Raw genomic sequence first — 24,818 nt, 5'->3', positions numbered from 1 at the left:
AATACAGCTTGAGGTCAGGGATAGTGATTCCCCCAGAAGTTCTTTTATTGTTGAGAATAGTTTTCGATATCCTGGGCTTTTGGTTGTTCCAAATGAATTTGTGAATTGCTCTTTTTAACAGTATGAAGAATTGAGTTGGAATTTTGATGGGGATTACATTGAATCTGTAGATTACTATATTAATCCTGTCAACCCATGAACATAGGAAAATTTTCCATCTTCTGAATTATCTTCTATTTCTTTCTTCAGAGACTTAAAGTTCTTGTCATACAGATCTTTCACTTGCTTGGTATTTTATATTATTTGTGACTATTGTGAAGGGTGTTCTTTCCCTAATTTCTTTTTCAGCCTGTTTATCCTTTGAGTAGAGGGAGGCTACTGATTTGTTTGAGTTAATAGTGGCTGAAGTTGTATATCAGCTGTAGGAGTTCTCTGGCGGAATTTTTGTGATCACTTAAGTATATTATCATATCATCTGCAAATAGTGATATTTTGACACCTTCCTTTCAAATTTGTATCCCTTTGGCCTCCTTTTGTTGTTTGTTTGCTCTGGTTAGGACTTAGAGCACTATATTGAATAGATAGGAAGAGAGTGGGCAGCTTTGTCTAGTCCCTGATTTTAGTGGGATTGCTTCAAGTTTCTCTCCATTTAGTTTGATGTTGGCTACTGGTTTGCAGTATATTGCTTTTACTATGTTTAGGTATGGGCCTTGAATTCCTGTTCTTTCCAAGACTTTTACCATGAAAGGGCGTCGAATTTTGTCAAATGCTTTCTTAGCATCTAATGAAATGATCATGTGGTTTTTTTCTTAGAATTTGTTTATATAGTGGATTATGTTGCTGGATTTACTCATATTGAACCATTCCTGCGTCCCTGGAATGAAGCCTTCTTGATTTTGGTGAATGATCATTTTGATGTGTTCTTGGATTCAGTTTGCAAGAATTTTATTGAATATTTTTGTATCAATATAAGGGAAATTGGTCAGAAATTCTCTTTCTTTGTTGGGTCTTTGTGTGGTTTAGGTAACTGTGGCTTCAAAGAAGGAATTGGTTAGTGTTCCTTCTGTTTCTATTTTGTGGAATATTTAAAGAGTATTGGTATTAGGTCTTCTTTGAAGATCTGATGAATTCTGCACTAAAACCATCTGGTCCTGGACTTTTTTTGGTTGGGAGACTTTTAATGACTGCTCTTTCGTTAGGGGTTATGGGATTGTTGAGATGGTTTATCTGCTCCTCATTTAACTTTTGTACCTGGTATCTGTGTAGAAAATTGTCCATTTCATCCAGATTTTCCAGTTTTGAGTATAGACTTTTATGGTAGGATCTGATGATTTTTTTGCATTTCCTCACTTTCTATTGTTATGTCTCCGTTTTCATTTCTGATTTATTTTTTTAATTTGGATACTGTCTCTGTGCCCTATGGTTAGTATTATCTATTTTCTTGATTTTTCTCAAGGATCCAGCTCCTGGTTTTGCTGATTCTTTGTATAGTTCTCTTTGTTTCTACTTGATTGATTTCAGCCCTGAGTTTGATTATTTTCTGCTGTCTACTGCTCTTGGTGAATTTGCTTCCTTTTGTTCTAGAGCTTTCAGACGTGGTGTTAAGCTGCTAGTGTATGCTTTCTCCAGTTTCTTTTAGGAGACACTCAGAACTATGAGTTTTCCTCTTAGCACTGCTTTCACTGTATCCCTTAAGTTTGGGTATGTCGTGCCTTCATTTTCATTAAATTCTATAATGTCTTTAATTTTTTTCTTTATTTCTTCCCTGGCCAAGTTGTCATTGGTAGAGAGTTGTTCAGCTTCCATATGTATGTGGCTTTCTGTTGTTTTTGTTGTTGTTGAAGACCAACCTTAGTCCATGGTGATCTGATAGGATGAATGGGATTATTTCAATCTTCTTGTATCTGTTGAAGCCTGTTTTAAGATTGATTACATGGTCAATTTTGGAGAAGGTACCATGAGGTGCTGAGAAGAAGGTATATTCTTTTGCTTTATGATGAAATGATCTATAGATATGTGCTAACTTCATTTGGTTCATAACTTCTATTAATTTCACTGTTTCTGCTTCATTTCTGTTTCCATGATCTGTTTATTGATGAGAGTGGGGTGTTAAAGTCTCCCACTATTATTGTGTGAGGTGCAATGTATGCTTTGAGCTTTAGTCAAGTGTCTTTTATGAATGCCCTTGCATTTGGAGCATAGATGTTCAGAATTGTGAGTTCTTGGTAGATTTTTTTGATGAGTATGAAGTATTCTTCCTTATATTTTTTGATAACTTTTAGTTGAAATTTGATTTTATTCTATATGAGAATGGCTACTCCAGCTTGTTTCTTGGGACCATTTTCTTGGAAATTTTTTTTCAGTCTTTTACTCTGAGGTAATGTCTGTCTTTGTCACCAAGGTGCGTTTCTTGTATGCAGCAAAATGCTGGATCCTGTTTATATATCCAGTGTGTTAGTCTGTGTCTTTTCATTGGGGAATTGAGTCCATTGGTGTTAAGAGATATTAAAGGACAGTGATTGTTGTTTCCTGTTGTTTTTGTTGTTACATGTGGAATTATGTTTGTGTGGCTATTTTCTTTTGGATTTGTTAAAAGAAGATTACTTTATTGTTTTCCTCCTTGTGTTGGAGTTTTCCATTTATTATCCTTGATTTGTGGAAAGATATTGTATAAATTTAGTTTTGTCGTGGAATATCTTGGTTTCTCCATCTACGTTAATTGAGAGTTTTGCTGGGTATAGTAGTCTGGACTGGCATTTGTGTTCTCTTATGTCTGTATGACATCTTCCCAGGATATTCTGGCTTTTAGAGTCTCTGTTGAGAAGCCTGGTGTAATTCTGATAGGTCTGCCTTTATATGTTACTTAACATTTTCCCCTTATTGCTTTTAATATTCTTTCTTTGTTTTGCACATTTGATGTCTTGATTATTATGTGACAGGAAGAATTTCTTTCCTGGTCCAATCTATTTGAAGTTCTGTAGGCTTCTTGTATGTTTATGGGCATCTCTTTCTTTTGGGTAGGGAAGTTTTCTTCTATAATTTTGTTGGAGATACTGGCCCTTTGAGTTGGGAATCTTTGCTCTCTTCCTATTATTATACCTATTATCCTTAGGTTTGGTCTTCTCATTGTGTCCTGGATTTCATGGATGTTTTAGGTTAGGAGCTTTTTGTATTTTGTATTTTCCTTGACTGTTGTGTCAATGTTTTCTATGGTATCCTCTGTCCTTGAGATTCTCTCTTCTATCTCCTGTATTCTATTGGTGATGCTTGCATCTATGACTCCTGATCTCTTTCCTAGGTTTTCTATCTCCAGGGTTGTCTCCCTTTGTGATTTCTTTATTGTTTCTATTTTCAGTTTTAGGTCCTGGATGGTGTTGCTCAACTCCTTCACTTGTTTGGTTGTGTTTTCCTGTATTTCTTTAAGGGATTTATGTGTTTCCTCTTTAAGGGCTTCTATCTGTTTATTTGTATTCTCCTGTATTTTTTTTTTTAATAAGGGAGTTATTTATGTCCTTCTTAAAGTCCTCTATTATCATCATGAGTTGTGATTTTAAGTCAGAATCTTGCCTTTCTGTGTGTTGGGGCATCTTGCTGTGGTGGGGAACTGGGTTCTGATGATGCCAGGTAGCCTTGGTTTCTGTTGCTTAGGTTCTTGCCCTTGCCTCTTGCCATCTGGTCATCTCTGGTGTTAGCTGGTCTTGCTGTCTCTGACTGGAGCTTGTCCCTCCTGTGAGCCTGTGATCTTTTGTGTGTCAGCACTCCTGGGAGGCTACTCTCTCTGGGTGGTATTTTGGTATCGAGAGCTGTGGCATAGCTTTATCTCTGTGCCACAGATGGAAACAGGAAGCAGCAGCAATACTCTTAACCACTGAGCCATCTTCAGAGCCCCAAATTATGTCTTACAGAGACAAAATAGCTAGTTAACATCCCATTCCAAGACATTAACTCTATACATAAAAGAACTGATAATAGTAAAAGAAGCTAATTCATTCACGTATATGTATTTAGATTTACTACGTTACATGTTTTTTGGTCTATAGAACAAAGCAGACATGAATCCTGCCAAGATTTTCTTTACAACAATCAAGCAAGAGAACTTACATTTTTACTAAATAACTCCCCCCCCCCACAAACAAAAACAAAAACAAATCCCGTGCTTTTGCTGTCCAGGATTGTTGAGGACTACTCGAATTGGCAGTAGGTGCAGTGAGCTGTAAGTGGGTGACCCAGGATCTTAGTTTTATTACTGTGAAGACACACCCTGAGCATGGTAACTCTGACAAACAAAAACATTTAATTGGGGATGGCTTACAGTTCCAGAGCCTCCTTCGATTATTGTCATAGCCGGAAGCATGGCAACTTCTAAGCATATGTGGTGCTAGAGAAGGAGCTGAGAGTTCTACATCTGGATTGGTAGACAGCATAAAGGGAGTGACACTACGCCTGTTTTGAGCATCTGAGACCTCAAAGCCTGCCTCCCCATGACATACTTCCTCCAACATGGCCGCACCTCCTGCTAGTACCATTCCCTATGAGACTGTGGGAACCATTTTCATTCAGGTAGGGTGTCTGGGACCTCAGTTGTTACCAGAGTCATGTACTCAGACTTAGGAGTGTTCTCACCTTGAGTGACAAAAGGAAAGACTTCAGGTCTCCTGTATCAATTGGAAGGTTTCCGTAAGACACAGCTATGCCTGGCACAGGAAAAGTGTGCTGTGACCCTTCTGAGATCTAACGAATTCTCAGGATGTTTTGTGCAGCCTAACTAATTTTGTGGTTTACTGAACTATCATTTAACATCTGCAGACAAAGCTGGAGAGTTGGCTCAGTGGTTAAGCGCACTGGCTATTCTTCCAAAATACCTGGGTTCAATTCCCAGCACCTATATGGCAGCTCACAGCTGTCTATAAATCTAGGTCCAGGAGATCTGAGGCATATACATGCAGGCAGAACACGAAAACAGCAAGATGGTAGGTGGGTACACCTTTAATCCCAGCTCTCAGGAGGCAGAGGCAGGTGAATCTCTGAATTCAAGGACAGCCTGGTCTACAGAGAAAGTTCCAGGACAGCCAGGGCTACACAGAAAAATCCTGGGTAACAGAGCGGTAGGATCTGTAGACAAAGACAGTCAGGTCATTCAACTACAGGGCAGCAAGGGAGGAGGCACCCACGGGGGCAGAAAGAACGTCAGATGCCTACAACACACCCCTGCAATGGCGAAGCAGATGAGCAAGCAGACTGTCTCTGTCTTTGAGCCAAGTGGAAAATTTTTAAAGGTTTTTGTGGGGCCAATATTTTTCCCGTTTGTAGTTCCAGTGGGCGAGCAGCCCAGAGCAGGCTTTCAGACAATGCCCTGGTTGATCCTGGCAGCTGCCTGGCATTCCTTCTGTTTTTTCAGTGGTCCTGGGACCTCTTAGAAACCCCCCCATCATCTTGGTGGGGTGTGTTTTGATCCCAGGATTGAGGACGACCCCTGTCTGCCTTTAGAGTTTGCCATTGGAATTGGAGGCTGGGTCTGGGGCCGCTCTCACCAGCTGGAGTTCATTGTCCCTGAGCTGCCTTCAAAGTCCTTCAAGGCCACATCCTCCAGGAAGCTCTCCCTGGTTCCCTTGTGGTTGGGAGTTTCTTCTTCTTCTTCTTCATCTTTTTTTTTTTTTTTTTTTCAGGAGCTGAGGACCAAACCCAGGGCCTTGCACTTGCTAGGCAAGCGCTCTACCACTGAGCTAAATCCCCAACCCTGGGAGTTTCTTCCGACTCCCAAATGTTTCAGTGAACAAGAACGTCCCATTTCCTGGTCATTTTTAGATCATTGTTAGTTCTTACTCCTGCCTAAGAAATGTAAGAACAGTGGCTTCCTTGAAATAATTCACATCCATTTCATGCCAAGTGTTCATGCTGTACTATTCCCAGGTTTTGGTCTTTTGTGTATCAAAAAAACTTAGATGTTGACTGAGGACATCCTGGCTTGGTATTTGTAGCCTCCCTTACCTGGCGGGGGGGAGGTGGGAGAGCCATCACGCTGATGTTTCATTTAGCGCAGTAGTGCATGCAGCCCTCCCTCGGTCCCTCCCAGAACTCATGCATCCCAGACTGGTCTTAGACTTGTTATATAGCTCAGAAAGATCTTAAACTTCTGACCTTCCTGCTTCTACATTTCTGTCCTAGGATTACCAGTGTACACCATCATGCCAGGTTTATGCAGTGCTAGGGGTTCAACCCAGGGTTTCATGTGTGTCAGGCAAGCATTCTGCCCAACTGAGATACATACATACATACATACATACATACATACATACATAACCGGAATTATATACAAACAAATGACTACAGTGTCACACACACACACACACACACACACACACACACACACACACACACACGGCCCCCAGCCTCTCAGCCAGTGATTTCTGAGTGATACTACTCTGGCAAGTGCTGAACTGAGCCTTAGGGTTGTAGATAATGAGTATAGCCTGGGTTCATCTGTAAGGGAACTCACAATCTAAAGGAGGATGGCAAGACAGGTGGGGTGAGAGTAGGGAGTCCTTTGACTAGGATACTGGGTCAGATGAGATGGAAGTGACCCATATGCCAAAGGCAGTGGGAAGTAAATGATGTCCTCAAACCCAGGGAGGGAGATATAGGCTTAGATTAACACAGAAGCCAAGTGTGTGTGTGTGTGTGTGTGTGTGTGTGTGTGTGTGGTTTGTTTGTATGTAATTCCCACAGAATATGTGTGTGTGTATGTATGTATGTATGTATGTATGTATGTATGTATGTATGTATGTATGTATGTATAGACAGAATCTCACTATGACACCTTGGATAGCCTGGAACTCAATATGTAAGCCAGGCTGGCCTCCAACTCACAGAGATCTGCTTGTGTCTGCCTTGGAGTGTGTGTGTGTGTGTGTGTGTGTGTGTGTGTGTGCGCGCGCGCGCGCGCGCGCGCGTGCGCGTGTGCCATCACATCCAATATTTGAAACTTAGCTTTTGAGACAAGGTCTCATGATGTGATATCTTTGAATCCTTTAAACAGTGCTGTTATATTGTAGCCTCCCAAAACCTCCATGTGCACAAGTACTCAGGGTCAGAGAAAATAGTTTCTCCAAGTCAGAGATGGCATTGTTGAGCCTGGACTTCACTGGCTGAGAGACCGTGACTCCAAATCCCACATCCCTCCCGCACCCTTTGTCAACCCGTATCACCATGTCATGCAGTATTACTGCTGCTATTGTTGGTGTGGTGTCCTTGGATTTCTATGCCTCTTGGTTACTGTTTGGGGAAGATAAAGAGGATGGGTCTTGACTGCAGAAGGCTTGTTAGTGGTAAAGAACTGGAGATTACAACCAAAGGAATGACCCCGAAGGCTCAGGAAAGTGCACAACAACCTCCAAGGACCAAAGAGCACTTGCACAGTCTTTGTGGCTCAGCCTGTGTAGCTTTCCTCCGTGTTGAGTCCTTTGCTCCCTCCTCCATGTTGTATGACTTTCCATGCACAGGTTTGTCAGTGGTGTTTCCCCTTGTTACTCTATGAGTGCCTTTGAAGTGGGGTGCAGGTACCATCTATCTCTACATCCCTCGGATTCATGCTGTGCTTGGCATACGATAGACACTTGAGGGCCATTGTTGAACCCATTCATCTACCCTCCCACATGCTCATCCATCTGTCATCCGTCCATCCACCCACCCACCCGTCCGTCCGTCCGTCCGTCCATCCATCCATCCATCCATCCATCCATCCGTCTATCCACCTATTCACCTGCTGACTCACCCACTGTTCATCCATCCAACCATCTGACCACTCACCCACGGATCCACTCACTCACCCACCCCGCCACTTATTATCCATCCATCTATGTGCCCACGTGCCCATTCATCAAGTCAGCTAGTCAATATCTATTCATCCATCTGCCTACCCACTCACGTTTTTGTTTTTGTTTTTTTTTAAATAGGATACAGTATCAGTAGGGACAACCGGAGGGAACAGGTCAAATCTGACACAGACTGTGCTCACGAAGAACTCATAGGGGTGAGGGGGAAACCTTATGAATAGAAGAGAATGAATGATTGTGATGACTGGAAGACATTACTTGTTCCAAACCTGAGATACTTCAAGGAGAAATCAGGTTTTTAAACTTATTTCCTGTCCTGAATGGTATAGGCTTGAGTGAGGCAGCTCTGACTCCTGTCCTGCTTCCTCTGTACCCTCCTGTGGCGATGGTGGCAGCACCATCTGGCCCTCCCTCAGCTGGAATCCCAGTATGACATGTGGCTCTCCATGGGGGCTTGAGTATGGAGGGAGGGAAGGGGCCATTGACTTGGTAGCTTCAAGGTGGCCGAATCCCTGTCTCCTCCTGTGTCTCCCAGGAGGGATTCTGTCGAAAGGACCAGGCAAATGTTCTGTGGCCAGAGTGATCACTCACTTGCCTTCTTCTGGGAACAGAAGGTGACAGCATACTTCTCTGAGAAGGCGGTGTTCTTTGATAATATGCTTGATCCAACCCGTTAGGAGTTTGTGACACATTCAGACTCCCCAGAGGCAGAGGAATTCTTTCCCCTTCCCTGGGCTTTGTGAAGGAGAGGCCCACGTGGAGCTGCCCACTAAGACTGATTTAGCCTCAGAAGACTTTGGAATGCAGCTAGGGAAAGCCTTACTGGGACCCAGTATTTCATTTTCAAAGGGACTTCCGCAAACCTGAACCTGGCATTAAATTGGAACTGTGTAGACAGCCCAGTAATGGGAACAAAACTGTCGGTGACTTGTGCCAGCTCCCTGGAGTGGAGTTAGATTTCTAGTTTCCTGCTGGGGGTCCCCAGGACATCATAGGCAGGTAATTGTCAAGTGTTAGGGATTTTCTCACCAGTTGCGCGCGCGTGTGTGTGTGTGTGTGTGTGTGTGTGTGTGTGTGTGTTGCCTTACTGGGAGAGGCAGCGTATTCTCTCTCTCTCTCTCTCTCTCTCTCTCTCTCTCTCTGACCCTGGCAGGGCCCTTAGCTGGGGCTCCTACCAGGGTGCTTCCATGGGACGTATTAAGGTCCCTGCAGCCCCAGAATACTTTCTAGAACACAAATCTGGTCTTGTCATGCAGGGTCCTCAAACTCTGCCACGGTTTCTTTTGGGAGTGAGAGAAGTTGGGGGAAGAGGAGGGGTGTGTGGGAACTAGAAAATCATCTTCCCATTCCCTCTCCAAGCCCCAGCCTTGTAAACTGGAGCTGAGAGTCTCCTATTTTTCCCTGCTGAGACTATGTGGGAGGGCCAAATGGACTTGCTAATGCGCCTACCCAGAGCTTTGGGTAGAGCAGCTGGGGGCTTACCTAAGTAGAGGTTTCCCAACTGCAAGGGGGAGGACAGCTCCCAGACCTGGGAAGTGTCTGACTAGAGGTTTTTCCTCTGGAAGAGGAGGCATGGCTGCCTTTTTCTGTGGAGACAGGACCCTCTGCCTCCTTAGTGAGGTGTGGAGAGGGCAGGAACCTAGCGTTTTGCTTTGGGGAAGGGAGTCTTCCTGCCTAGGAACAATAGGAATGTAGAAGAGGAGAAGAGGGCCCATTCTCTTATACCTGCTAGATCAAGTCCAAGTTCCTTAATGTGCACCATGGGCAACCTGACCCTGTCTGCGTTTCTAAGTGGTTTTTTTCTTTCTTGCCCATGTTTATAGAAGGTGCAGGCAGTAGGCCCAGGATTATCTGAGTGAGGTTATGCAAGTATAGAATGGGGTCACATTGTGGTGGTTCCTATTACAAGGCCACACTTGCCCTGCCCTTGATCTCCCAGCAACGATAGTCTAAGGCTCTTTGAGGTCATTCAGTCACCACCATCTGGAGCCATCTTGTTCTTGTGCCACAACCTGCTGTGTGGGCTGCCTTTTGTCACTGCCACCTCCTAGCTGGGTCGGATGCCTTTGTTTGAATAGAATCAGGTTTTCTTTGAGATGTTTGAAGTCAGCCACACGCTGTAGCTACGAGGTCTAAGAGCTAGAAGGACTTGGGCGACAGCTTTGCAGGGACATGCTCCTGCCCCCACCACCATGCTGGGGCCTAACCTTCAGGATTCCTTTAACTCCTTGTGTAGTCCCTTCCCACGAATTCCATGAGCACCCAGTCCTCTCCTCCCCACTTCAGTGATCAACCCTCACTGTCTAACATGGCCCACCAATGACAACAACCCAGATACCCTTAGCAGAGGGTTGTTAAGGCTGCCTGTCACATCCAGTCATTATAGGCGGGGGTGTGGACACTGTTCATCTATCCTTTCTGAGTTCAAGAGATGGGCAGCCCCTGTGACGTTGTTATCCAGGACAAGTCTCTCTGTAGGTTTTAGGGACATGTAAGCTCTAAGCCTTTCTCCTGGCTTCTAGGATTACTTGGCCATGGGAGCATTAACTCTAGTCTTCACATGGTTCTCTCTCCTCATGTGTCTGCCTAAAAGTTCCTTTATAGATGCTGGAGAGATGGTTCAGTTGCTAAGAGCACTTTCTGCCCTTCCAGAGGACCTGGGTTCAATTCCCAGGACATTGGTAGCACATGACCACTTTTAACTTCAGCTCCAGGGGATCCAATGCCCTCTTGTGGCTTCTGTGGCTTCTAAACCCATTCTCTCTCTCTCTCTCTCTCTCTCTCTCTCTCTCTCTCTCTCTCTCTCTCTCTCTTTCTCTCTCTCTCTCTCTATCTGTCTATATATATGTATATATATAATATAAGATATATGTTAAAGTTTATATTATATATAATTTAAAAATTCAAAGTTCCCTTTTAAAATAAGGTTGCCAGTCATATTGGAGCAAGGGGTCCATGTTACTTCACTATAACCTCATATCTAATTTTGTCTACACTGACTGTGCTTCCAAGAAGCTTGTATTCTGGGGATAAGAATTCCAACAGGAGAATTTTATAGTTTAGCCCATTATTAATGCCTTCTTGACTCAAGACTGAGTGGCATATTAAGAGTGAGGGAAGCAGAGAGGAGGGGCCATCCCTTGAAAGTCTGGTGGACTAGGGGACTCTTCATACTGTTAGCTCAGTGGTTGGTTCATCCACTTAGTAACTTGGTTCCTGGGACAAACTCGAGGACCTTGGGGCAGGTATTACTTTAGATCTCTGACCTTGACCTGCCCACTGCCCTCTCCATCTGGCCCGAGGAGCCTCTCTAAACGACTCTTTGGCTCTTTGTATCTCTGTAATCAGTGGGGGTTGGAAATGCACTTGATTGATGGGGGAAGCCACTCTGCTGGTTCATAGTTTGCGACAGACAGGCTCTGTTGATCAAGCTGAGAGACTAACGATGGAGTTCCCAACCTCTAGAGTAATCTCCTCCGTGATGTGTTCTCAGGGGAGTTAGTGGAGAGGACAGATGTGTGAGTACCTGTGAATGTTCAGGGACTATTGGGTCCTTCTGCAACTCCTAAGGGTCACTGTCCTCTTGGAGGTACCATGGCCATTGTCACAGAAATCGCATACTAAGGCAATGTGTGTATAAAATAGTGAGGAACCTTTTACTGTGACTTCTGATGAATTGTAACATACTTATTAGCCCACTGTTAAGTCTGCATCACAGACAGTTTTCTTGCTTACTACGACTTGGCTCAGTGACTGAGTACTTTCTCTAAAAACTTCATGATCCTTTTTTTTTTTCCTCGCTATTTGCTTCTGGTTTTAGAAATACCCAAAAGGTCATGTCTCCCTGCAGACTCTTATAAATTATCTGTCATACCATGCTGTTAGAACCTTTTGGATACTTGGACAATATGCTATTTTAAGTGGTTGTTCCTTGACATTTCGGCTGTGTGCCTTGTTTCCGTGTGACTGATGGTAGAGAAGATACTGAAGGGTTTGCAACCAATCAAAGTTTTGGTTATATCATTATTTTTCCTGCCAGTTTCTTTACCGGTAACCCTGTTGTGAAGTAGCCACTGTGCCCACCTGGGTATTCACGACAGCCGTAAAGTGCGTGACATTTATATTTACATAGAGGTTCTTAGACTGACCATTGTGTGCTTGTGTGCTGTGCTGTGTGTGTGTGTGTGTGTGTGTGTGTGTGTGTGTATCTGTGTGCATGTGTGCATGTGCCTCTGTGTGTGTTTGGTTGTGGAAGTGAGAGGAGAATTTTGAGTGTCTTGCTCTGTCATTCTCTGCCTTAGTGCCCTGTCACATCATCTGTTACTGAACCTGAGGCTTGATACTCCATATAGATTGGCCATCAAGTTCCAGGGGTCCTCATCTCGTTACCTTTCAGTGCTGGGGTTCCAGCTTTTCCATGGGAGCCAGGGATTCAAACTCAGGTCGTCATACTTGCACAGTAAGTGTGAAGCATCTCCCCAGTCTTCCACCCTGTTTCATATACTAGTTTTTCTCCAGCCCATGCTTGCTCATAATTCTTATTTCTGTGACACTGGAGAACTAGGACTGATGTATTTAGGAACAACAGAAGGGAACTGGGACTTCATGGAACTAGAGAATTTCCCAAGCAGTAGTTTGCTTTCTTTTTTGATCATTCATTTTCAGGAGGTGTTTTATTGCCCATCCTTCATGAACGAAAGAACTAAAGAGCCTATAGCTCTAACAAACTGACACATGCCCATTAAATTACTGCCATTTACCCTCTTTTATGATGGAGAACCTACAAAAGGAAGTGGCCTCACTAGCACAGGTTTCTGATGTCAAGGTTGGTAGAAATATGAAGATCCATTCAGGAGGAAATTTGTAACTTTATAATCATCGAAAGTGGAAATGTATTAGGCTGGTGGGTGTAGTGTCTTATACCTGTAACTTTATTATTTGGGAGGCCAAGGCTAGAGGATTGCTGTCAATTTGAAACCAGCTTCAGTTACCAGAATAAGTATCAAATCAATAAAAGAGTTATATAGTAAGACCCTGTCTCAATCTTCTCACCCCACCAAAAAGTCCTACAACCACCATCAACTATATCATCATCATCATCATCATCATCATCATCATCATCAACAACAACAACAACAACAACAACAACAACAACAACAACAACAACAAAACAACAGCAGCACCAGCAACAGCCACCTATCAGGAGTGATGGCTCCTGCATATATCCTAGCTCTCAGGAGGCTAAGGCAGGTGGATCATTGTGGATGATGGCCACCTGAGGCCTGCATGGGCCTCAAAGTGATTTCTGGGACAGCCTGGAATACCAAGTAAGACTATCTAAAACAAACTAGGAAATACTATATCAAACTTATTCTTTGGTATACAACCATAGTAATTTTTCTTTAAAGGTAAACTTGGCTGCTCCTAGGGGTTTCTCATCATGCCTAGACACTAGAGTTCCAAAGCTATGGCCAGGATATCTAACAGGACACAGCTTGGCTGAGCAGCAGCGTTAGGGGACAATTAGAGATGGCTGGGTCTGAGCAGGGTAATCTAGTCCAGGTCTACCCTTTCTCTGCCAAAACACCACACCACTGGTGATAATTGGTGTCACTTTGAACAGGACTTGCAAGGGCAGTCCATTCTAGTTCTAATACAGAAAGAGATGAAACGGGAAAGAATATTCATAAAATATAAGACTGTGAATTTTTGCATACAAAATGCCCTCAGAAGTTTTATCTTTTTTGTAAGAAAATCTGTCTCTCTCTCTCTCTCTCTCTGTGTGTGTGTGTGTGTGTGTGTGTGTGACTATAGGATTCAGAGGTGATGGTGGACACCAGGAGAACATGCTTATTAGTGAACCAGCTAAGCAGGGCTCACATAGGCTCACAGAGACTAAAACAGCAAGCACAGGCCTGCATGGGCCTGTGGCAGGTTCTATGGGTGTGTTATGGCTGTTAGCTTAGTGTTTTTGCCGGACTCCCAAGTGGGAGCTGGTGTGTCTCTGACTCTTTTGCCTGCTCTTGGGACTCTTTTCCTCCTTCTGGGTGGCCTTGTCCAGCTTCTCTTGTCTTATTGTTTCTTGTTCGTCTGTTGCCTCTTTGAGGCCTGCTCTGTTCTGTTCTGAAGAGGAAATGGAGAGGGAGTAGATCTGGGGGGAAGGAAGGTGAGGGGACAGCTAGGAGGAATGGAGGGAAGGAAACTGTGGTTGGGATGTATTTATGAGAGAAGAATCTATTTTCAATAAAAATTATTTATTTACTTTGTGCGTGCGTGCGTGGAGAGAGAGAGAGAGAGAGAGAGAGAGAGAGAGAGAGAGAGAGAGCGCTAGTTCACTCTGGGATTGAGTAGGTCCCAAGAATTAAACTCAGGTTTTCAGGCTTGGTGGCAAATGCCTTTACCCACTTGACCATTTTGTCAACCCTAGCTCGTCTTTTTGATGACAGGTCATTGGTTGTCTTTGTCAGGAGGGACCAGATGATTGCTGCACTCTCTTAACCACACTAACTGCGTGGCTTACAGCAGGTCATATCAGTGCCTAGAGGCACTGGAGAAGCCAGGAGGTCAGACAAGCTTTGTCAGTTCCCAAGTTGAAGGTCCAGCCCATGCCAACATATTATTAGTATAATGAGATGTTTGCGGGGACCGGTTCTCCCAGACTCCTGCTAGGCTGCTTGTCTAGCCTGTTCCAGAGATCCACGTGTCTCCATCTAGTGCTGGGGATTGAACTCATGCCTGCATGGTAAGAACCCTGCCCACTGAGCTCCTCGTCAGCCCTAAAATTAGACGTTTAAACTGACCTCTTATGTGTTAACATCAGTTCTAATGAGAAGGAGCCCTGTGATGGACACCAGTGGAGAACGTCTTGCAGAACAGGCTTCGTAAGCCTCTGTATTTGAGCTCTGAGGGGGCGTTTTGGATGAGCTAGGACTGCTTTCAGTTAGACCAGACCTAACAGACCTAGCGGTGCCACCTAGAGACCATGGTGATGAAGTGCCAGGGCAAGCAGAGGGCTCTGAGGGTCTGCAGGGCAAAGCCACTGTCAGAGAGGCCAGTCATCCTGCCTCCCAGGATTGCTGGAGTGGAAGCTCAGTCTGTCTCAACTCTGGTATAAACAGAATGGGAGGCAGGGCCGTGTCCGGTCTCTCAAGATGAAACTGAACAAGAGAAGGCTTGGTGTGGGAGCATAGCAGGTTCATCTCGTGCTTCCTACCCGGGTGACCTTGTGTGAGCCCTCACTCTTTCTCCTCTTTGCCAGCTGGGATTATGTGGTGATGGAGTGAGGTGATGTGTGACACCCAGGCAGGAGTGTCCTGTGCGGACAGGCTTTGTGCTGTGCTCATGAGCTGGAATGAGCCACCTCTGCAGGCTCACAAACTGTGCTCATACACGGTGCTGCGAGCAGCCTGTCTGAACATCCTCTTCTCCCAGAAGGGTCAGCGCGACCTCCAAGTCTGGGACGGGTTTGGCCTTGGTCTGTTTGGTCTTATCGTGGCTTCTCATGTCGTGCTTTCCAAAACACATCACTCATCCCCTTGGACATGGGCTGAACAGACACTGGGCACCAAGGCCGCCTGTATTGCCCACTCCTCCATCTTGAGCCCTGTCTGTATTAGCACAGAAAGTGCCCAGCGAAGCACCTTTGGGGGTTGAAGTGGCCGTGAGGCTTCTGGCCACTGCTTTGTCAGCAGAAGCCACTGGGTAGGGCTTCTGGCAAAGCAGTTGTTTTCTGGTATGGAGTCTTTCTTGCTTTTATCCTTTGCCCTTACTCCTCCTCCTGGTCTGGAGCAGGAAGCAGTCGCCTGTCTGCAAATGGCTGAAGGCGCTTTGCTCATTGAAGTCATTGCAGGACAGAGCTCGGAGGTTAAGCTACCAGGACTAGGTTCTCATTCTGTGCAACCTGGCCTGACTACCCGTAAGGGAGTGTTTCCCTACCCTCAGCCTGACAGCACGCTAAGGATTTAGTACTGCACATTTTAACAAGTGTGTAGGGTGTGCCCATGATTCCTGCGTATTTCCTTTTAGAATGACGGCCTCTCTTGAGTTGCATGAGCCCTTGGCCAAGACTTCTGCCGACTGTTCTTACACAGACTTCTGCTTCTTGTGATGAGATGAGGTCATCACTCTTGGGGGACCTGCCCCTCCTGGGGCTTCACGGAGTTGAAAGAATCTTGTGAAACTCGAGTGCAGAGTGGAGCTCAGGTATTGGTGAACAGCATGCCTCTTGGCGTAGCTGGAGTTCGTCATTTGTGGGATGACAGAAACCGAATAGAGGTCATTGGTGAGATGGCTGCTCCAAGGAAATGGACAGGTTGACCCAGGAGGATGTATCCCCAGTCCCTAAAGCTAAAGCCTACTCCCTCTATTGTTCTGTTAATACGGCATCCTAAACTGCTATAGGGTCTACCAGTCCCTCCAGCCCATAATTTCCCTTCCCTTTAGCTTTTATGAAGGCTAATCTCCTTTCTGTTGTGTGAGATTGTGTGGAACCAGCACGCAATCTCAAGGACGGTTGTCTTGGGTTGTAACGCCAGTTCTTTCTCCAGCTATATAGGTCAGGAAAGTGGTGCACAGAGGCCGTATTGGACAAGCCTGGAGCTTGCTGTGTTTGTTGGGCAAGGGTCCTGAATTAAAGGTTTTTGCTCTGTGTCTGAAAAACACATTACGGAAATCCCGGTGGACACTGTTCTGATAGGATGCAGGCTTGTCACTCCTTTGCATCAACTCCAAATTCACACACACAGAAGTTTCTTATGGGAGAACACTTTCCTAATGTATCCCAGATGGCAGTTTACAAACTACAGACAGCCTAGCCGAAAGTGGTGAATTCCTGGAATTCAATGCTCTATTCTCTGCCTCTGACATAGTACTGTTTCCTATTATAAAACCAAGGGGCTTGGACTGAAGAGCGATTTTCAGCCTTTCACTGTGTGAAAAACCTACAAGGAGCATTTAGATGTACAGAGTTTGTATGTCCTGGGAGAAATCTGGACTTCGAATACTTTTATGAACTGATATATGTACACCAAGGTGTTATTTTTCTAGCCAGAGATATAGCTCAGTGGCAGAGTACTTGCTTAGCATGTGCAAGACTCTGGGTTCAATCCCCAGCATCACCAATAAGTCTATAAGTTAAACAAAGTTTTCTTACTTAGAGTTGTGTTAATAGAGATGCATGGGGTGGCTCAGGTCTGGGACCCCCAGCTCTTAGGAGGCTGACACAGGAGGCTGGTAAGTTAGAAGGCAGCCTAGGTTATATGCTGAGTTTCAGGCTAGTCCTTTTTTTTTATGTTTATTTATTTCATGCATGTGAGTATACTGTAGCTGTCTTCAGACACACCAGAAGAGGGCATCAGATCCCATTACAGATGGTTCTGAGCCACCATGTGGTTGCTGGGAATTGAACTCAGGACCTCTGGAAGAGCAGCCAGTGCTCTTAACCACTGAGCCAATCTCTCCAGCCCCAGGATAGTCCTTTCTACAGAGTGGGTTCCCATTTCAACAGGCAGCAACAATAAAACAAACAGACAAAAAAAAAGTTGAAACAAACAAAAAGCATCAAAAAGTAGGCATAAATACCTATCTTATTAGGCCATTGAAAAGATTGAACAAGGAGAGAGGCACTTTCCTGTGTGTACGTGTTTGTCCTGAAAGAGTGAGTATTCAGAAAGAGCAGGAGTGGCTAAGTGATTGAAGATGCTGGTTGCCCCTGGGCTCTGTTCCCAGCACCACAAGGGAGCTCATAACCTTCTGACACTCCAGTTCTGGGGGAATGTGATGCCGTCTTCTGTGGGCATTGCATGCATACGTGTGTGTGTGTATGTGAGTGAGTGAGTGTGTGTGTGTGTGTGTGTGTGTGTGTATGTATGTATGTATGTATGTGTGTGTACAGGCAAAACATGCACGTACATGAAATAAGAAAAAAAATAAATCTTATAAAATTAAAAGGACCGCCACACAACTTTGCAGAAGCCATCCAGGAACCAAGCAGGGTGAAGAATTAGTTTCCATCAGTCCCCAGAAACCATATAAAATCCAGATGTTGTGTTGTATGACTGTAGCCCTAGCCTGCTACTGCGAGTTGGAAGGCAGAGACAGGAGGTTGACTGGAAGCTTGTGTACACGGTATGGCAGAGACAAGAGAGACCTCAATAAGGTGCAAGTCCAGAGTCAACTCCTGAAAGCTGACCTCTGACCCCCACAGGACCTGGTCCCCAGGGTGCTGGGATACCCATATGCCTCTCTCTACCTAAGAGATTGTTTAAAGGAAAGAAATGATGTTTTCAGCTCTAGCTTAGATCTACTGGAACAATTTTAACAAGACACCTCAGGCATTCCTATACATATTAAAGTTGACCTTTGCAAACCAGAAAAAAAAATCAGATTAAGTCTATGTTAAATTTTAAGCTAAGAATTAAATGAGTTACAATGAAAACCATGTGGTGCATAAGAAGGATGACAAGGGACAAATAAGACACAATTCAGGCTGGGCATGTGGCTCATGACTTTATTCCCAGCACTGGGGAGGCAGAGCTAAGGTGGATCTCTGTGAGTTCAAGGCCAGCCTGATCTACAGAGTGAGCTATAGACCAGCCAAGACTACATAGGGAGAATCTGTTTTAAAAAAAAATAGCATAAAGTTTGGGTTCTTGATCACTTGGGATGATGGACTCGGTAAAGCATGTGAGGGTGTTTGCTGGTGGGGACCAGACCTTCATTGTACACCAAGCCACTAAGTCTTTGCAACATCCATCTGTACAAATACGCCTTGCATCTATTTAAATAGAACACACACTATTTAAAAAAAAAACAAAGAGTTTAGAGGGTCAGGAGATGGCTCAGTTAGTAAAGTGCTTGTTCTGGAGGCATGATGACATGAGTTTGGTCCCGACGTCTACAGGAAAGCCACATGTGGTGGTGATGCTTGTCTGTAGTCCCAGCACTGGGGAGTCAGAGACAGCAGGATCCCCAGGGTTCATGGGCCCCCAAGTCTTGCTGAATCAGTGAGCTCTAGGGTCATTGAAAGCCTTCTTTCAAAAACTAAGGTAAAAAGTGATTGAGGAAGACACCTGACATTGGCCTCTGACCTTCATGTGCACTTGCACACACGTGAACACACAGGTGCACACAATGAGCATGTACACACACACAAACAGAGAAGGAAGGAAGGAGTTAAAGTGAGAGTTACTTGGAGGAGGAAGAACTGGGGTTGGCCAGGAAGGTCTGGGGAGCCCGGTGTCTGTGAGGTAAAGGCTGCCCTAGCTGTCTTGGGTCAGAGACACTATAGGCTGGGTTATCTGTCTGTCCTGCGGCTGCCAGCTACGGGAAGCATAACTCAGGTGGCCTCGTGTGAAGGGTAAGCAGGCGTCTCTGGTCACCTCTTACTGACTTAGCAGACAGCTCACATGGTGCCCTGATTCCCATGTGGCTCCTTATAGATCTCCCCGTGGCCATGTGTGCAACTTATAAAAATTACCTGTGATTGGGGCCAGAGAGATGGCTAAGTGGTTAGAGTGTGTGCTGCTCTTTCAAAGGACCAGGGTTTGTCCCTGGCACTTACGTAGTACGAGCCACCTTTAATTCTAGTTCCAGGGGGTCTGATGCCCTCTTCTGGCCTCTGCATGCATTAGGCATACATGTAACACACATATACATACATACATGTAAGCAAGACACTCAGACACAGGAAAAATGTTTTTTTTAAAGATTTATTTATTCATTTATTATATATAAGTACACTGCAGCTGTCTTCAGATACACCAGAAGAGGGCATCGGATCTCTTTACAGATGGTTGTGAGCCACCATGTGGTTGCTGGGAATTGAGCGCAGGATCTCTGGAAGAGCAGTCGGGTGCTCTTAACCGCTCCAGCCCAGGAAAAATGTTTTTTGAAAAAATTGCTCGTGATCTTTTGCACAAGTAAAATCAAATAAAGTCAGAGGATACACACATTAGGGAGGAGAAATAAAAGTGCCCATAATTTTGCTTCACTAAATATACCATGTTCACATTTTAGAATATTTTCTTCCAGCTGTTTTTGCCCTGTATATTAATGAACGAGAGAACATGGTGGTACTTGGAAGAGGGAGGATCAGGAGTTTAAGGTCAACCATATGGTGAGTTTGAGGCTAGCCTGGGCTAATAAGATGTGTCTCCAACAAACAGCTAAACAATTACATAATGGGCTAAAGGTGTGAGTGCTGTGGCTTTCGACCGGAGGGCACACTCTCTGGTACTACTTCTATTTCACGAATTTTGCTGTTTGAGGATCTCACCTTAAATGTGCAGCAGCCAACAGTGGTAATGAGTTAACACTAGCAAGAATAATGTGGAAAATGTTAATTTTTTCCCCTTGGAAAGTTTTGGCAAGGATCTGATATTCAGGGTCACTCCATCCCCCCAACCCCTCCCCCCCCTTACTGCTGCCTCTAGGAGAACCTAGGAGACCTTCTTTAGAGACACTCCTGCTATTTATGTGTGCTCTATGCCGGGTGATGGGTAAAATCTCTTGCAAGAAATTGTTATTGAGAAATTGTGGTGCGCTCGGTGGCGGGGGTGGGGGTGGGGGTCTCTGAAAATTATACTCATGGTCAGTTGCAGCCAGAGACATAAAAACGTTCATGATTTCCTTGACTGGGACCTGTGTCTCAAGGGCAGAGTTCATAACATTATTGTTTTGAGCGAAAGGCACCGAATCCTTATCTCTTCTTAAGCTGTTGTTGGAAGATCCACCACAGACTGTATCAGTGGGGGAACAAAAAAAAAAAAAAAAAAAAAACCAAACCAAAACACAACACAACAACAAAACCGTGGCCGATGGGTCATTCTGACCCAGAACTGCCTGGAATGCTTCTAATTGTGGCAGCTGGCAGTGCTGAGTCACCTAGGCAGCCCCAGCCTCTTCCGTGGTGAGTGTTCACAATCAGACTCATTGTTTTACAGCCAGGGATGCTTGCCAGAGCCCGTCTGGGTTTGTAGGAGGAGGGGGATGGTGCATCCAAGTAGTAAGCTGTGTACAAGCTTAGTGGGTACCAACAGAGTCACATTGCCGATGCTGGAGATCAGGCGAGACAGGGATGTGGCTCATTAGAGACTGTTGCCATGTAAATTGCCTTTGCAGAGCATTTAGGACGTGACAGGGTTTGTGAAGGGTTTGGTAGGATCCCACTGTCTTTTAAAACTCTTCAGCTCAACAGTCTTCTGGGAGTTTTTTTAGTCCTCGTTTTGCTGAGGAAAACGAAGACTCTGGGGAGTGGCCACTCATCCCCACTGCATATCAGGTACCCCTAAAATGTTTACCAGAGGGAGAGTAAGTGAGAAAGAAATTCAAACGCCAGTGGAAGAAAAAGACCTTAAGGAGAGAGATTGGCTGATGTGGACCCAGAGTGGGTCCCAACAGTTCAAAGGTTCCTTCGCCTGCCAGTGACCCAGTTTTTAAGTTCTAGGTTCAAAAGACAGAAGGTTCAACATAGGCAGAGAACACGAGACAGATGAGGAAATGTGTTTATGACTGGCAGGGGTATTTATAATCTTCATTTAAAATGATGGCCAGGGCCTGGAGGGATGGCTCAGTGGTTGCAGTCATCTGTAACTCCAGGCTCACAGCGATCTGTAACTCCAGTACCAGGGGGTTCCAAAACCCTCTTCTGGCCAGCATGGGCACCAGGTATACACGAGTGGTGCACAGACATACATGAGGGCAAACGACTCATACACATTTAATTAACCTTTAAGGAAAGGACAAACACTGACGGCAACCACTGCCGAGTACGTCATTCTACTTAATCCCCACAGAGTCCCCATAAAGCATCATTATCTTCATGTCCTGCCAAGGAGGCCGGAGGGCGGGGCATGGGGTCTGCCATGGTTCACAAGGTGACAGTGGGTGGGCTGGGACTGGAACCCAGGCCCAGATGTCCCTGGAGACTCTATTTTCCTGTAATAGAATAAACCTATGCCAGGGGCGGACAGTTCACTGTGAGGTCTGAACTTTTATTTTGTCTTTGACGGAGGAAAGAGACCACGTGAGAAGGGGCTTCAGAGCCTTCTTTTCGTAGAACCAAACCTCAAGTATCAGTCCTGCTTCCAGAAGAGAGTCAGAACAGAGAGCCAAGCAGGTGTGGAAAGTTCTCAGGTTAGGGTAGAAGTGTGTGAGGTGGAGTTTATGTGGAGTCCTTGTTTCTTTGTTCGTTTTTAAATTTTATTTATATATATGAGTACACTGTTGCTGTCTCAGACACACCAGAAGAGGACATCAGATCCCATTACAGATGGTCGTGAGCCACCATGTGGTTGCTGGGATTTGAACTCAGGATTTCTGGTAGAGCAGTCAGTGCTCTTAACCTCTGAGCCATCTCTCCAGCCCTCGTTGGTTTGTTTGTGTTATTAAAGCCAATACCAGCATGCTGTCATCCAGGTCTACCCTCTGTCCTTCACATAGATGCATAAATCAGAAACTTCCAAGTTTGTTTTTTTTAAATATCTCATATCTGTCAGACTGGCCTTAAACGTGCTGTGTAGCATCAAAGATGGTGTTGAACTCCTCACCCTCTTGCCTCTAGGGTGCTGGGATCATGGACACATAACTGTATTTGACTTCTGCTGTGCTGGGGCTCGAACCCAGAGCTCTGTATGCCAGGCAAGCACTGTACTTTTATCTCGTATACAGAAATACAGATAGACTTTCTTACTCCAAGCGGGGGTGGGGGATACAGATATACAGTCGTTTATGCTTATAATACAACATGCCTTCTTAAGAAATCATCCCACCATGGGAGACTGTGATAAAAACCTGTGTTTATTGGGAAGGGGTTAAGGACACAGCTCTCAAACACATCAGCGGCACATTTTAAAAAGAGAAAATACTAATTAAAAGGGTAGCATGTCTTACACATGTGAAAATAGTTAAAAAAACAAAAGTCACAAACCTCACGGTGAATACAAAGTGCTACCTTGAAGGGCACAGGTAAATTTGGTGGAGTCATACACATGTAGGTGACCACTGGAAGTAGCCTGTGTTACTGTGGTAAGAGGAAGAAAGGAGCTGTAGAAATCCGTGGAAAGTTCTAATACCCCACATGCAGGGCAGATCTTATAACTAGATGCTGGCTGGAGTAGCTGGTGGGTCTTGAAGTGTGTCGGTGCATGCATGGTTTGTGTGTTTCTATGTAGCTCAGCCCAGCGAGGTGCTGTGTAGGTCCACTTGCTTTGTATTTCAAAATTGTGCCCATTTAAAAGCTTAAAAATATACAGATTGGATCATCTTGTATCTATCAGTTCATCATGCCTGCCTATCTATCAGTCAATATATCTGTCTGTCTGTCCGTCTGTCCATCCACCTTCCCACCTGCCCATCTACCCATTTATTTTGAATAAGCACATATTCATGCCTTTGTGAGGTCTACATAGTGGCTGCATGTTCTGCTTTCTACACTGTGTGCTTGGCTGTCTCCCTTAACATGGAGGGATCCGCAAAAGAGTGTACATGTGTCTATCCCATGTCAATCAAAGTGCCTGGGAATAAAGGAGATCTGTGCAAGTTGTTGGCCCCTGAGCTCCAGACTCACATGACAAAGAGTATTTGGAAGAGCTTACTTGCAGTGGGTGCCTTTTACTGGGAAAGAAGGAGAAAAGGAAATGGCTCATGCCTTTGTGAGATCTACATTGTGAGTTCCAGGCCAGCCACGGCGAGTAAGACCCTGTCTCAAAAAAAGAACTTGTTTCATTGCAATTTATTTGTGTGTGTGTGTGTGTGTGTGTGTGTGTGTGTGTGTGTCTTGGAGTGATGTGCACATGGGTCACAGCAGACATATAAAAGCCAGCAGACAAGTGTGGAAATTGGTTCCCTCCTACCATGCGGGTCATTGGGGATTGAACTCAGGTCTTCAGGCCTGGCAGCAATCAGCCTTATGCCTTGAGCTATCCCATGGGTCCTAAAACCAGATCTTTTTTTAATGCTGATTTCAGGCGGGGTCAGCTATGGTGGGTGTGATGGTGGAAATTCATTGTCAGACCAGATGTTTAAGTTTCCGTTTGCTAATGTCTTTCAGTTGGCTACATTTCTAGAAGGAGGGACAGCTCTCTCTGCTCTTTGATCCTGGCACCTAGCCCACAGGATGACAGTTGATCGAGCTCTATATAAATGAAAGGTAAATAGTCTGTTTATTGATTAATATGGTTTGAATACTTTCTTTCCCACCTTGAGCCCCAGAATTCTGGAATTCACTAATTCGAGGGAAGGCTCTGAGCAGTCTAGCTGGACGGGCAAACTAGAGCCTCGACTTCCACGAGCACCCCCAAAGCTTGCACCAGCTCTTCTTAACTCTCTATGCCCAATAAAGTTGTAGGCTTATAATATTTTTCCTAAATATGGGTATTTGAAGTGTTCATGCTTTGTTGTTATTTTTGTTGTTGCGTTGAGCTCTTTGCTCCTCCTTTCCCCATCTCCTTTTCCTTTTCCTTTCCCAGTGAAAGGCACCCACTGCAAATGAGCTCTTCCGCACACTCTTTGTCATGTGAGGCTGGAGCTCAGCGGCCAAGCACATGCACAGTTCTCTTGTATTCCCCGGCACTTCGATTGGCGTGGGATGGACACATGCACACTCTCCTGTGGATCCCTCCATGTTGGGGGAGACAGCCAAGCACACAGACTGAGTGTTCTGAGAGAGCAGAACATGTGTAGCAGGCTATACCAGGAATAGTAGGGCTGTGAAGGAAGGAGGTGGGGGAGGGAGTTCTGTTCAGTGCTGGAAGCAGGTCCACCATGCTCTGGAAGTGGTACTTGAGCTGGGTATTAAATAATAGTAGGGGTTCGTATTTTGAGTAGACAGTAAGGGCTTTACAGCAGAGCAGGGTGAGCATACAGCAAGGGACTGCAGCTGCCATCTTCAGGAAGCGTCCAATAGGTGCTGGGTGGCAGCATCTCCCTGAGCGTGTTCCCGTGGAGCTTCGTGTCCTAGAGTGACCTGTAAATTGCTCAGGGACACGT

General features: G+C 45.0%; 1 protein-coding gene across 15 annotated transcripts in view; it reads left to right on the top strand.

Moving 5' to 3' along the window:
* Greb1 (growth regulating estrogen receptor binding 1) overlaps positions 1-24,818 on the top strand; it is a 152,685-nt gene that overhangs the window by 39,688 nt on the left and 88,179 nt on the right. For 13 of the 15 annotated variants that reach the window (XM_063262293.1, XM_063262292.1, XM_063262295.1 and 10 more), the window contains one exon: positions 23,881-23,979. The exons of the other annotated variants lie outside the window; for them this stretch is intronic. The gene's annotated coding sequence lies outside the window, so the exon portion shown is untranslated. The remainder of the gene's footprint in view (positions 1-23,880; positions 23,980-24,818) is intronic. 15 annotated transcript variants of the gene reach the window in all.

Source organism: Rattus norvegicus, chromosome 6 (genome assembly GCF_036323735.1).
Source record: "Rattus norvegicus strain BN/NHsdMcwi chromosome 6, GRCr8, whole genome shotgun sequence".
Taxonomy (NCBI): Eukaryota; Metazoa; Chordata; class Mammalia; order Rodentia; family Muridae; genus Rattus; species Rattus norvegicus.
This window is presented reverse-complemented; position numbering and strand designations above follow the sequence as displayed.